At 34.4% G+C, this 12,844-nt stretch overlaps 1 pseudogene; it reads left to right on the top strand.

The window, feature by feature from the left end:
* The first annotated feature begins 1,319 nt into the window (after nucleotides 1-1,319).
* LOC143471364 (general transcription factor II-I repeat domain-containing protein 2A pseudogene) lies at nucleotides 1,320-2,207 on the top strand (annotated as a pseudogene).
* Nucleotides 2,208-12,844: the final 10,637 nt, after the last annotated feature.

Below are 12,844 nucleotides of genomic sequence, written 5' to 3'. Positions count from 1 at the left end.
TCGTTAGCTAATCGAATATAATTTCACATGCCAGCAGATCTAGGTTCGCTATCCTCTTATGGTGAAGGAAAAATTGTTGCAGGTAGGTTTTTCGTATAACCCAGCATATTTTCGTATAGGCTACAGGCCACAAAGCACACGATTGAAATGATTTTCTAGCTAATCTTGCTGAACATGCCATTTTAAATTCACTTTTCAACACCCTGCAAAATGTAAATTTATCTAAAGGGTTTATCACTAGACCTCCGGGGAAAAAAGTAAACCTAGAATTTCCGTAATGTAGGCTATATTTCGACATTGTCTGATTTCCCGGCTGTTCACATCTATACCTAGAACACTTTTTTTACGACAAGTCTTCATTAAACTTTTTCAAAAAAAAGTTTATAGCATTTGAAACACGACATTTAATGCAATAGTTGTCTGAACTAGGGCTAAAATGCGGGTGCAACAGTAGAACTGGATTTCGCAGTCATACTAATCTCCAACTTTGAACCTAACCAGGCTACAGACCACTATCATTCTGGCAGAATTTTTGCAGAATCATTGTCTCCGAAATGTTAGCAGAGTTTCCGTCTTTTTTATAAACTATGTACATGAGACTAATTAATTAATTGTTATCAAGTGCTCAATAAGTTTACTGTTATTAGTAAGTGTTCTTTTAATACAGGGGTCGGCAACCTACGGCCCGCCATGCGAAATCGTCCGGCCCGAGACATATTAATTAGTTATCACAAAAATACGGTCCGCCGTGTCTTATTGAGTTTCAAACTGCAGTGTTAGCAGTGTTTGAAAAAATTGTGGTATTGTTACGCCATAAGTACGTCGTACTAGTCTATTGTTACGCCATAAATCTGGTGAGAAGGCGGTAGACTAGTATCTCGTAATAAGTACGAGATTGTCTGTAGAGTAGACTAGACTAGTCGTTATAGATACAAAGAGAGACGCACACGAGCTTTAACCTAAAATTTGTTATAATTTAGGAATTTAGGATGTTAGCGAAACGTGGAAAGGTTGATGTTGAGTGCCGAGGTTTTAATGAAGAATGGACGGAAAAGTACTTTTCCATACTACACTTTGGTAAACCCACGTGCTTAATTTGCAATCAGTCTGTTTCTGTAAACAAGGAATTTAATATTAAGCGTCATTATGACACAAAGCATTCGAAGTTTTCGGAGTACAGAGGCCAAACGAGAAAAGACAAAATTAATCGTCTTAAACTCTGCTTAGAAAATCAGTAAAGTATATTTCAAAAGCAAAACACTGAATCAGAAAAAAACACTCAGGCAAGCTATGAGGTCGCCAAAGTAATTGCAAAAAACATGAAACCTTTCACTGATGGTGATTACGTGAAAGACTGTTTGATGGCCGTTGTCAAAGTCATATGCCCGGAGAAAAAAAAATTATTCTCCGATGTTAGCCTTTCTGCAAGAACTGTCACCCGACGAATCGAAGAAATGTCACAGGATGTAAAAACTCGCCAACAAGATTGTCTAAAAAATTTGCAATACTTTTCAATTGCTATTGACGAGAGCACTGATACAACGGACACAGCTCAGCTTGCGGTATTCGTTCGTGGAGTCAGCTCAAATTTTGATATTTTTGAAGATTTCGTTGAGTTAGTTCCTATGAAGGGCACTACAACAGGAGCAGATATTCTGAAGGCACTGTTGCAGTGCACTAACAGTTTGAACCTCGATCTGTCAAAATTGGTGTCGGTAACAACCGACGGAGCTCCTGCAATGATCGGTAAAAATAAAGGTGCCGTTGCTCTGCTTCAAAAACACTTGGAAGATCTCGGACGCAATGACAAAATCTCAAAGGTACATTGTTTAATTCACCAGGAGGCGTTGTGCGCCAAGACAACAAACTTAAAGAGTGTTATGGACACAGTGGTGAAAGCTGTGAATATGATTTTGTCTCACAAACGGAATCACCGACAGTTTCGCCAGATGTTACCAGAAGCAGAGAATCAATATGGTGATGCCCTGTATTTCTGCGAAGTTCGCTGGCTAAGTCGAGGAGCTATGCTTGCACGAGTGTATGAGCTGAGAAATGAAATAGCAACGTTCCTTGAAAATAAAAGCATTAACGCCACAGAATTTCGTAATCCAGAATGGGTATCTAATCTTGCTTTCTTAGTAGATTTAACGTCACATCTGAACAAATTGAATTTGCAACTTCAGGGGAAAAAAACAACTGATACATGAGATGTGGAGGCACATTCTCGCATTTGAAACAAAACTGCGACTCTGGGAATGTCAACTGGACAAAGAAAATTATATTCACTTTCCTATACTGGAGGAAAGCAAACCTAGTAGCAACACTACATTTGTCACTGTGATACGAAATTTAATTACTGAATTTTCCTCACGCTTTGCCGACATTCGTTCTCTACAAAATAAATTCGGGCTATTCAGTACTCCGTTTGATGTGGACGCCAATACCATTCCCGAAAAATTTCAAATGGACCTTATTGAAATGCAATGCAGTGACGAATTTAAGGCAAAATTTCATACAAAGGGCATATCGCTGCTTGACTTTTACAAAAAGTACCTTCTTGAAAGTGGTCTTTATCCCAGCTTGACCAACAATGCAAAAGAAATGGCATCGATGTTTGGTAGCACGTACACATGTGAACAAATGTTTTCAACAATGAAATTCACGAAGAGCAAGCTAAGATCCCGAATTTCCGACGCCCATTTAGAAAATGTTCTGGTTCTTGCTTCATCTGACTTGTCACCAGATGTTGAAACACTTTCACAAAGCAAGCAGCATCAAGTGTCACATTAATGCTGTGTTGTTGAAGTGTGAATACATAAATTTTGTTCTTTTTGTGATTGGCATGATTGAGATTGCAGCAATGTAATGTAATATACTCAAGTGAGTGTGAATTATAGTATTAATGAAAATTCCGGCCCGCCAAAGAGTTGTACACTCGACATTTGGCCCGTGACTAGCAAAAGGTTGCCGACCCCTGTTTTAATAGAACTCAACTAGTCGTGGCATGTCTGTTTTTTAACATCGCCTGTAAGTATTTTTGGTTACGGTACTTCGATGTCAGCAGTCAAACGTTATTGTTAATATTAATGAGAAAGTTCTTTGATTTAGCATTATGAATTGCATAGCCTAGGTATAAGTTAAATTTGCTGAAAGCTGATGGGCAAAAATGTCAGGTTCTTCTAACATTTTAGGCCTATAAGCATAGGTGGGCAGTACCGATACCGGTACCGTCGGTATTTTTGAAAAAGGTATAAAGTATCGAATCTCTGTACCGAATTACTTCTTTCAAGAAATTTCAGTCAGTCCCGGTACTCGGTACTTTTCACGTGATAATATGACAAATTAATTTTCGTTGCTGTATTACTTGTGTGAAGTATTACACAACAATCATAATCTGTCATAATGACCGCGTACACTGGCGGCTATTGTTACTATATGAGCGAGGACGATTGAATATGATAACTTGTTTTGCTTCTGACTCGATGATATGAGTTCTCATTCCTCAAACGGCGTGACTGCTGTTAGTTGCTTAATTCTGTCTATACAAGTTACTAAATTATAAAGTTCCCATTTTTATTTATTATAATTATCAGACACAAAGGCTTTCACCTTCGGGCAAAGCTTACTGAATGTTACATTGCCCAGTAGTAACCAGTGAAATCGATCACGTAAAAGAGGGGCTGATCGCAAACAACACAAGAGTATATATAACTTAGGACACAAGAGCTCAAGCGAGGTAATTGATCTGACGTCATTGCGCAGTCTTAACAAGTGAGTGAGAAAAGTAACAACTCGTGACGTAACCGTCACAATAATTTCAAAATTTTAGCAAGTAAGTTTTCAAAAATACATGTTAATTAATCCTTATTACTAATTTTAGCAACTGTTGATCTTTTTTAATCGAATTTTTTAATTTTTAATTAGAGGCTTCTTACGTGCGGAGCCGTCAAACCCTTAAAACTAGGGCGATTATTTTTTGACCTAAAAAGCGAAAATTTTTGAGCTAAAAATTGAAACTTTTGACCAATTTTGACATTAAAAAACTTTTTTTTGACGTATGCAGAATTTAAGTAGTTAAATTACGCATTATTGTACAAAAATTTAAAATTTATTGTAGTAAAGAAGGGCAAAAATCTGAACACAGACCTCGCATATTCTGAAAAGGGAAATGAGCTAATTACAAATCACTGCCGAAAAACTGCAACTAAGACACAACAAAACTGTTCAATACATTTGTCTAAACTAAAGATACATGAAGTATCTAAAGCAAAACCGAAGTAAGAGCTGCACCTAACCTACAGCTGCCGCAAAATGACTTAGGACCTACCAAAAATTTTACACGTTTTGAGGTGTGTTAAGCATCACACCATATCAACCCAATTATTTCACATAATGATTAATGATTCACAGTAAGTAGACAAGGGTCATTTACAACAGTATAAAGTAGGCTACAAGGTGTAAAATGACAACTTCACTGACAGTGCAAGTTCTACGACAACACAACAATGCAGTTTGTAAACAATTTTGACTTTGTAAACAATTTTTGACCTAACGCTATAAATTTGACCAATTTTTGACAAGTCAAAAAATAATCGCCCTACTTATAACTAAGATCTCTATGATTTTGTTGGACGTCCTACGTAGAGCTTTAAAAAAACTATTTACACCAATCAGAAGGCAACATAGTTTGTGTTGAGAGCCATATGGATTTTAAACATTCCTTTTAGTATATTTACTGTATAATAAAACAAACAAAGATTTTATGGCATTTTTTGGTGTTTGAAGCCTCAAGTGCTTTACTTAATCCAGGGAAAAAATTTTTATCGTTTCTAGATAAAAAAGTCATATTAACTCTCGAGTTTGCAGCAGCTTCTGATGCTATTCAGGGGAAAGTTAATAAAGCTATACGCGAATAAAATTATAATTATGTTTGTTAAACATAATAATAAATGAAAACTCTATCAAATATTAATAATGATAAAATTACGGAAAAAGATTTGCAGTACCGATGAACTTAAAGACATGTTACCTAAAAAATGAATCAATTTACAGGATTATTTTAAAGGAAATGGAATTCATTGGGTTTGTTTTTATAATATTGAATATTTCGATACTTTTGGACTTATTCTTCCAAATGAAATTATAAAATATATGACAACTACACATAAAAGTATTATTTATAATTTTTCACAAATTCAAAATATGAATCCAATTCTTTGTGGATATTATTGTATTTCTTATATTTTTGAAAGAAATAAAGGAAGAAAACCAGATGGAGCTTTATCAGATTTTCACAAAGAACCTACAATCTGTAATGAAATGTTTACGAGAATTTTTACTGACAAAATCCGCCATTCTGGTACAGACTATATACACTACAATAAAGATGAAAATGTATTGCGTAAAAGAGAGAACAAAAACTAAATATGTTCCTGGAACTAAAGTAGTTTACAAAATAAAAGGGAATAGACGGATATTAAAATATAGTTTTATCAGTAATGAGAAACAAGTTGGATTACTGAATATTCATAATTTAATTGGAAAATTACCTAGAGCAAAAGGTGGATTTGCTCTACCACCTCATATATCTGCTGAACCTTATTATCCCTTTTATAAACAACTTGATGCGAATGATTATCCTCTTCCGGGACGAGAAACTTATAATCAGGTTGTTGTAATTGCTTTGAAACATGATATTTGTTATCGTGACCATGAAAATATTAATAAGAAAGGGAAAACTAAATGTGATAAAGCAGTGTTAGATAATAGATTCGAAAATTTACAAATAGAATCAAATTACCATAAAAAAGTCTGAAAATGCATGTGTAAGTTATGTTTGATTTCTTAAATTACTTAAAGAACTTTTTGTGACGTTTCCAAGGTAGAAATACTATCTTCTTAAAAGTTGCGTGACTTATATGTCTCAGGTGTAGCCCCAAAAAATAATGGAATTTTTTCATTTCTAAATGGTCATTTCTAACCTCTAAGGACGTATTTAACCGACGCATATCCGCAGTTGGCACTCGAGGACGACGCAAAAATGTTATGCGTAATTAACACACCTTTTGGTCTTTACCATTATAACGGCATGTTTTTTGGCCTAGCATCCAGTCCAGAACAGTTTCAACGCTGCATGAATAATGTGACCACAGGACTGACTAGAGTATGACTTGATTGTGATCTTGATGACTTGATTGTGACTGGAAGGTCAGCTGCAGAGCATTGAGAAAAATTGGAGAAACTTTTGCACTTATTTTAATATTGACATCAACAGTTCTTTTAGTATTTTTTTATTCTTCTTGTGGTTTTGGCTTTTTAAAATTGATTTTGAGAAAGAATAATGGCTTCACCGTTTCCATTCTTCTTAGGTTTAAACACAATTCATTTCCTACAGCATTCCTGGTAAATTTTATCGGTTTTAATGGATACTCTTTAGTAATGATGCTAATCTCAGCGTTAGTAAGTAAAGTCACTTGTTTTAATACATGAGCTTTGATATCTAGAACAGGTTTATTTAATATATTTGATTGATCCATTCTTTTGGAAGCTTTGCTGATTCTTTTTATGTTATAAGATATTTTTTTAAAGTTATTTTTAGATTTAAAAAATTATAATTCATCAACACTAATATAATTGGTAATATCATCTTTATATCTTATATTATTTCCTGAAAATACTGGAACTTTTTTTATTTTTGAATTTTCAATTTCCGCTTAACAATTATATTTAAAACATTCTGATAAACAACAGATATATATAATTTTATATTTCGAAAATGTTCTACTATGTTGCAAAATTTTTAAATCAGACGTTTGTATTTCTTTCACAAACTGAATCATGTGATTGTTCAAATTTTTTTTTATAAGAAATATAAGTTTTGCATTATCATAAATAAAACAATCATCTGGATTTTTGCATCTACGACATTTTGTTATATTATTATCTATATTTTCATTCATATACTAAAATAATTTTGATTTTTATACATATATGAATGATTGATTTGGATTATTTGATAATAATGCTTTTGAAAAATATACTTTATATGGAAGAACAGAGTTAAATCCAATATATCCAGGTAATCATTAAGGTGATTGATTAATTAAAAATTTTGATGTTACTATACAATATAATCATACAAAACAGGGAGAAAAAAGGATAACTTTTCTTCAATTTAAAATATTTTTTCCAGTTACTTGTAAATTATATGGAAAAGATGACGATTGTGAAACAATAGTACATTTTGAACCAGATTAACCTAGATATAAATTAGACATTTTGGAAAACTTTTTAGAAAATTATAATGATATTATTGACCATGCGGTTGAAAATTGATATATTGATATCCCATTTCAAGAAGATTATGATGAAGAATTTGATTTTAATAGTGATGTTGATTCTGGTTATGAATTTTTAGAAGACGAACCATTATTTTTTGATTAACTGTTAGAAATTTATTGACCTCAAAATTCTAAATTATTTTAGTTGTTAAAGTTTAAAAATTACTTTACAATTTTTATAATAAAGTCACATGCCCTAATTTGAACTCAAGGAGGCGTCAAACACCAAAAAGTGCCATAAAATCTTTGTTTTATTATACAGAAAATTTACTAAACTGATTACTCGAAAAATCTATTATGGGGCTTTCTGAAATTTTGCATGTGAATTTAGTATGCTTTGAACTACCATTCCATAAAATTCCATCAAAAAACTATAATTCAAACTTATTTTTACAGAGACCCAAAATAAACACCAGAATTTTTGGTCTAAAAACCTAATTTTTGCTACTTTCATGCTACTTTTTAGCCTAACTCTGCACGTGATGTGGGACATTGAAGCACGCCAACCGCTAGGGAAATTCCCAGGCTCAAAAACCACTCCAATCATGTTGCATTCTGATTGGTCTAAACAGGTTTTTTAAAGCCCTACGTAGGTGTACAACAAATTCAAAAATATTTTAGTTTTAGGTGTTTGACACCTCCTGAAACGCTTAAGTCATGCGATTCTGTTTGTGTAAGAACCGCAGATCTAATGGACTCGTTTGACCTTTTAAGTCACGTGACTAGACTATCATGGTACCCTCATTTCATATGCTAATGCTTGACTATGAAAAATCGAAAAGAGTTTTAAAGCCAGATCGAGTGAAACCTTTAAAAGATTTTCCAATTCCCAGCAACTCGAAGAAACTTCATCGAATACTGGACATGTTGGTTTACTATGCGCAATGAATATCCTCTTATTAAGAGAAAATCAAGCAAATCATCAAAACGGTCAAGTTTTTAATTAGTGAAAATCCTTAACCACTCTTACAAACGACTTGTCTTGTGCCTCATTAAGAGTGATTGACAAAGAGTTGTCATTCATCGTAGAAATTGATGCATCTGAAAATGCCATATCTGCTCAGTAAATCAGCGAAATCGTCCTGCCACAGTTTTTTCAAGAACGCCAAATCGGAACAAACTTTAAAACTCTAGCGTAGAAAAGAAAGCAACAGCCATGGTGGACGTCATTAGAAAATAGACAGTTATTCAGCGGAAGAGATTTCACGATTATAACGGACCAAAGGACAGTTTCGTTTACGTACACTGTAACTGAAAAAATCTCCCAAATACCAACAACGAAAAAATTATGCGTTGGCAAATGGAGCTAAACTGAATATGATTTTGATATCGTATATCGTCCCGGTCCAGCAAAACTCTGCACCGGACGCATTATCTAGACTTCTAGAGCTTTCTGTGCAAGTATTCATGAGATTACTCTTTATCACATCCATGCTTTCTTTTGTCATCCTGGAGTAAGAAGATTATATCATTTTGTACGTAGCAAGAATTTGCCTTATTCCTTAGATTATGTTCAAAAATAGTTCAACAGTGTAATATTTGTGCTGAATTGAAACCACATTTCCACAAACCCCGAGTTACACATGTTTTTAAAGCTACTTAACCTTTCGAACATTTAAGTAAATATTTTAAAGGACCTCTTCAACTAAACATTGTTATATGTTAAATGTTGTTGATGAATTTTCTCGCTTTCCGTTCGCATTTCCCTATGCAATGACTGATGCTAAAAATGTAATTAATTATCTGAATCGGTTTTTGCCGTACCTATTTGGTATGCCAGCTTTTATTCATTTCAATAGATTTTCTGCTTTCGTGACTCAAGAGCTAACGAATTATTTATTTAAAGGTGGTTCTGCATGCAACAAAACTTCTGTTTACAACCCCTGAGTAAATGCGCAGTGTGAGTGTTGCAGTAATGTGATTTGGTCAGCAGTCAAGCTTTTAGGTAACGTCTCGAAACCTGAAAATTTATGAATGGGAAAGTGTTTTATCTGACGCACTGCATTCCATTCGCTCTTTCCTCTGCACTGCTACCAATGAAATACCTCACGAACGTATGTTTAATTATTATAAAAAGCGGTCTACTGTTGGCGTATCCGTACCTTCATAGTTAAATTCCGCTGGTCCAGTTAATGTTCGTTGTCAAAATTAATCTAGTTAGCATGATTGTTTGGAGGAAGAGGTTCACCTGGTTCACGCAACTCCTAATTTGGGTAGAGAAACCACTTTTCCCCTCAAGAGATCCTGCACCGACTAAGCAAACGGTTTCTTATGTTGGTGATAACGAAAACGTTGTACATCATACGTTACTGCAGCCAAAAAATTATGATGTACTTAGTTATGGTGTTAACAACAGTGATGTTATTAACCGCGATACTATTGTGGATGTTGTTACCAGTGGTAATGAATGAGATGTTGAAGATAATGAAAATGCTGCTGGTTCGAATGAAACGGTATCTATTATAATCAACCGACATCTATATCTTGGATAAAATCGTTACGTTATGTTTCAATCCGATGTGTTTGTTTTGGTGACGTTATCCCCTTCCCTCCCCTGAATTTTGTAATCAGAGGGAGGAGTGTGATAATTTGTGGTCTTCCTTGACCAATTATAGAGTAATTTCTTCTTGTTCGAAACAGGCATTTGAAGTTTCTGTGTACTTTTGGGACGTATAGCACTTCAGTTTTCACTGCAGTTAATTTCCTTGCTCATTATCACAAAGTCTTTCAATTATTTATTTATTATTATTATTTATATTTAGCTTTATAGTATTATTTATAAATTCTTTATTTATATAGATACTTGCATAATAAGTTTAATAAAGCCTATGTTGAAGTTGTTAGTGATTAGGTTCATCACACTACGTTCTTAATTCTGGACACAATTAGGTGTGTTGCAGAATGAACGTGTGAAATGCGGTGTGTTCTATAAGCGCCAAATAAATCAGTACACTTCAGAGGAACGCTATAGATTCAATAAAATATGGATGACATAAAATCAACATATGGATAATTAACTAAGTTTTATTAAAGCTTTCGATTGCACAATAGTGAGCTCGAAAATACGCTGTGTTGTGACGCCACTATCATGCAGGACTCAGCAGAATTACTCGGATCTGTGGAACTCCATTCAGCAGCACTATCTTCAATTTCATCAGGAACATATTCAAGACCTCCATGAAGAGGAAGCGGAACAGGAAGTGAAGCATCATGTGGTACAGGTCCGCAGGTACGGGTATGTAATTTTAGTTTTATATTTTGAAGAAAACTCTTTTACATTGACAAGGCAAAAAAGAAGTCCTGAATGTGGTCGTATGGTTCTCGCCATATCATGGGAATAGCAAAAACCATCGATGACGTTCGTTTGTGTAGCCAATTGTGTAAACCAGTTGAACAAGCTGTAGGAAATGGAGGAAATTATCTGACGTCATTAAGGAAAACTCAAGTCTGGTCAACAACTGAATTGCATGATCCCAAAATAATATTCAAGCATTTCGAAAAACAACTCATGACTCGTGACGTAGCCGTCACAACATGATCATTCGAAGAGTAGATTGTCAATCTGTTTCATAAACGTGTTATCTATCTTACACCTTTGAACTCATTGTACTAAGATAACCTCATTAATTGTCATAAACGTGATCTGCATTGCATTACGTGCTCGCCAAAATCGAAATAACCCCTGTTTAATTGACAACTTATTCGTCAGGCACGTTTTATGCACGATTAATAATCGCACTGTCATTCCAAAACAGACAGGGTTGACTGAATTTTTTCCTTTCACCAATGATTTGTCGTCAGAATTGACACCTAAACTATAGCCTAAATCTTCCAGTCTAAAATTCCCAATCATTTTCCTGTTTTGATAAGCGCATTGCGCCTCAACTTGGATATATATTTCTTTAGTTCACTCACTGTGCTTATATCTGTACCGTTGCATGATATGTTTTTAGAGACACACAACAAGTTGGAAAATGACAATCAGAGTTGGAAATGAAATGAGTACCGTATTTTCTTTAATAGAAACCGCACGATTTGATTAAAAATAAACAATAGAAGCCTCCCTCGAATAGAAGCCGTCCTCGCATAGAAGCCTCATGAAACGTTCAAAAATAAAAAGTAGTAGCAGCGGTTTCCATTCAAGAAAATACGGTATGTATGATCGAGAACGAAGTAGGTCGTTCTCTTTAATTGTTCGTGTAATCGTAATGTATAAGGCAGGGGTGGGCAAACTGCGGCTCGCCGGCATGTTTTTTGTGGCTCTTCTAGTTGAATCGTAAAATTCCAAAAAAAGTTGTAAACGCTACCAAGAGTACCGTTTATGAACGTCTCTGTCTATTTTTTTCTATTTAGGCCAGAATTTCGTTGATGACGTAACACTAGACATTGAATCCGACATTGTTTTCAGGTATAGATTCTATACTTTATGGCAAAGGTGGTCAAAGTGCGCCTCGCCGACATGTTTTTATGGGTCTTCTAGCTGAAAAGTAATATCCCAAAATGACTACTAATAATATAATAACCAAATTGACAATCATTACTGATTTTGCGGCTCGCTGGTGTTTATAGTTTTCCGCAAGTGACTCTTTCATTGAACAAGTTTGCCCACCACTGGTATAAGGAGATGCGCTCGTTGAAAATCAGGTAGCCTACTTACGGTGGCGTCAAACACCGATAAATCCCATAAAATCTTTGTTTGTTTTATTGTACAGTGAATTTACTAAAAGACTGATTACTCGAAAAATCCTGCAAGGGGCTCTCTGAAATTTTGCTTGTCAATTTAGTATGCTTTGGACTACCATTCCATAAAATGCCATCAAAAAACTATAATTCAAACTTTTTTAACAGAGATGCAAAATAAACACTAAAATTTTTGGTCTAAGAAAACAATTTTAGCTACTTTCATGCTAACGTTTAACCAAATTTTTCACGCTACCTGCAACATTGAAGCACGGCAACTGCCCGGGTAATTCCCAGGCTTGAAAACAACATCAACTATGTTGCCTTCTGATTGGTCTAAATAGGTTTTTTAAAGATTTACGTAGGACGTCCAACAAAATCATAGAGATCTTAGCTTTAAGTGTTTGACGACTCCATAAATCCTTTCCTTTGGACAATAATACTGTTGTATGTTCTCGTGTTTGTCTGAAGTAATAACGAAGAGCATTAAAAGTGAAATTAATCAGATTCTCAGTATTATCTATTCGACTGAAGTCTAGGAAAACTCTAAACAGGATTCGCAACTTTCTTATAGTTCTTAAGAGTCAGATTGCGATATAATAAAATATTTATGGTACACTTTAAACAATGTATTCCAAACGTACTAAAAGGAGTGTTTACACGAAGTTATTCAGAGCAGGTTTCCAAATATCAAACGACAGTTGGAGTGTTTATCAAAAAGAATTTTCATAAACTTCAATCAATAACCAGAAAATACTTTTGCAAGAAATGATGTAATGATATTAAAAAATACTACCCAGCCGATATAGATTTACCCTTCCTTG

The sequence above is a fragment of the Clavelina lepadiformis genome, chromosome 9 (assembly GCF_947623445.1).
Source record: "Clavelina lepadiformis chromosome 9, kaClaLepa1.1, whole genome shotgun sequence".
Classification (NCBI taxonomy): Eukaryota; Metazoa; Chordata; class Ascidiacea; order Aplousobranchia; family Clavelinidae; genus Clavelina; species Clavelina lepadiformis.
The sequence above is the reverse complement of the archived record's forward strand: the minus strand, read 5'-3'. Positions and strand labels throughout refer to the sequence as shown.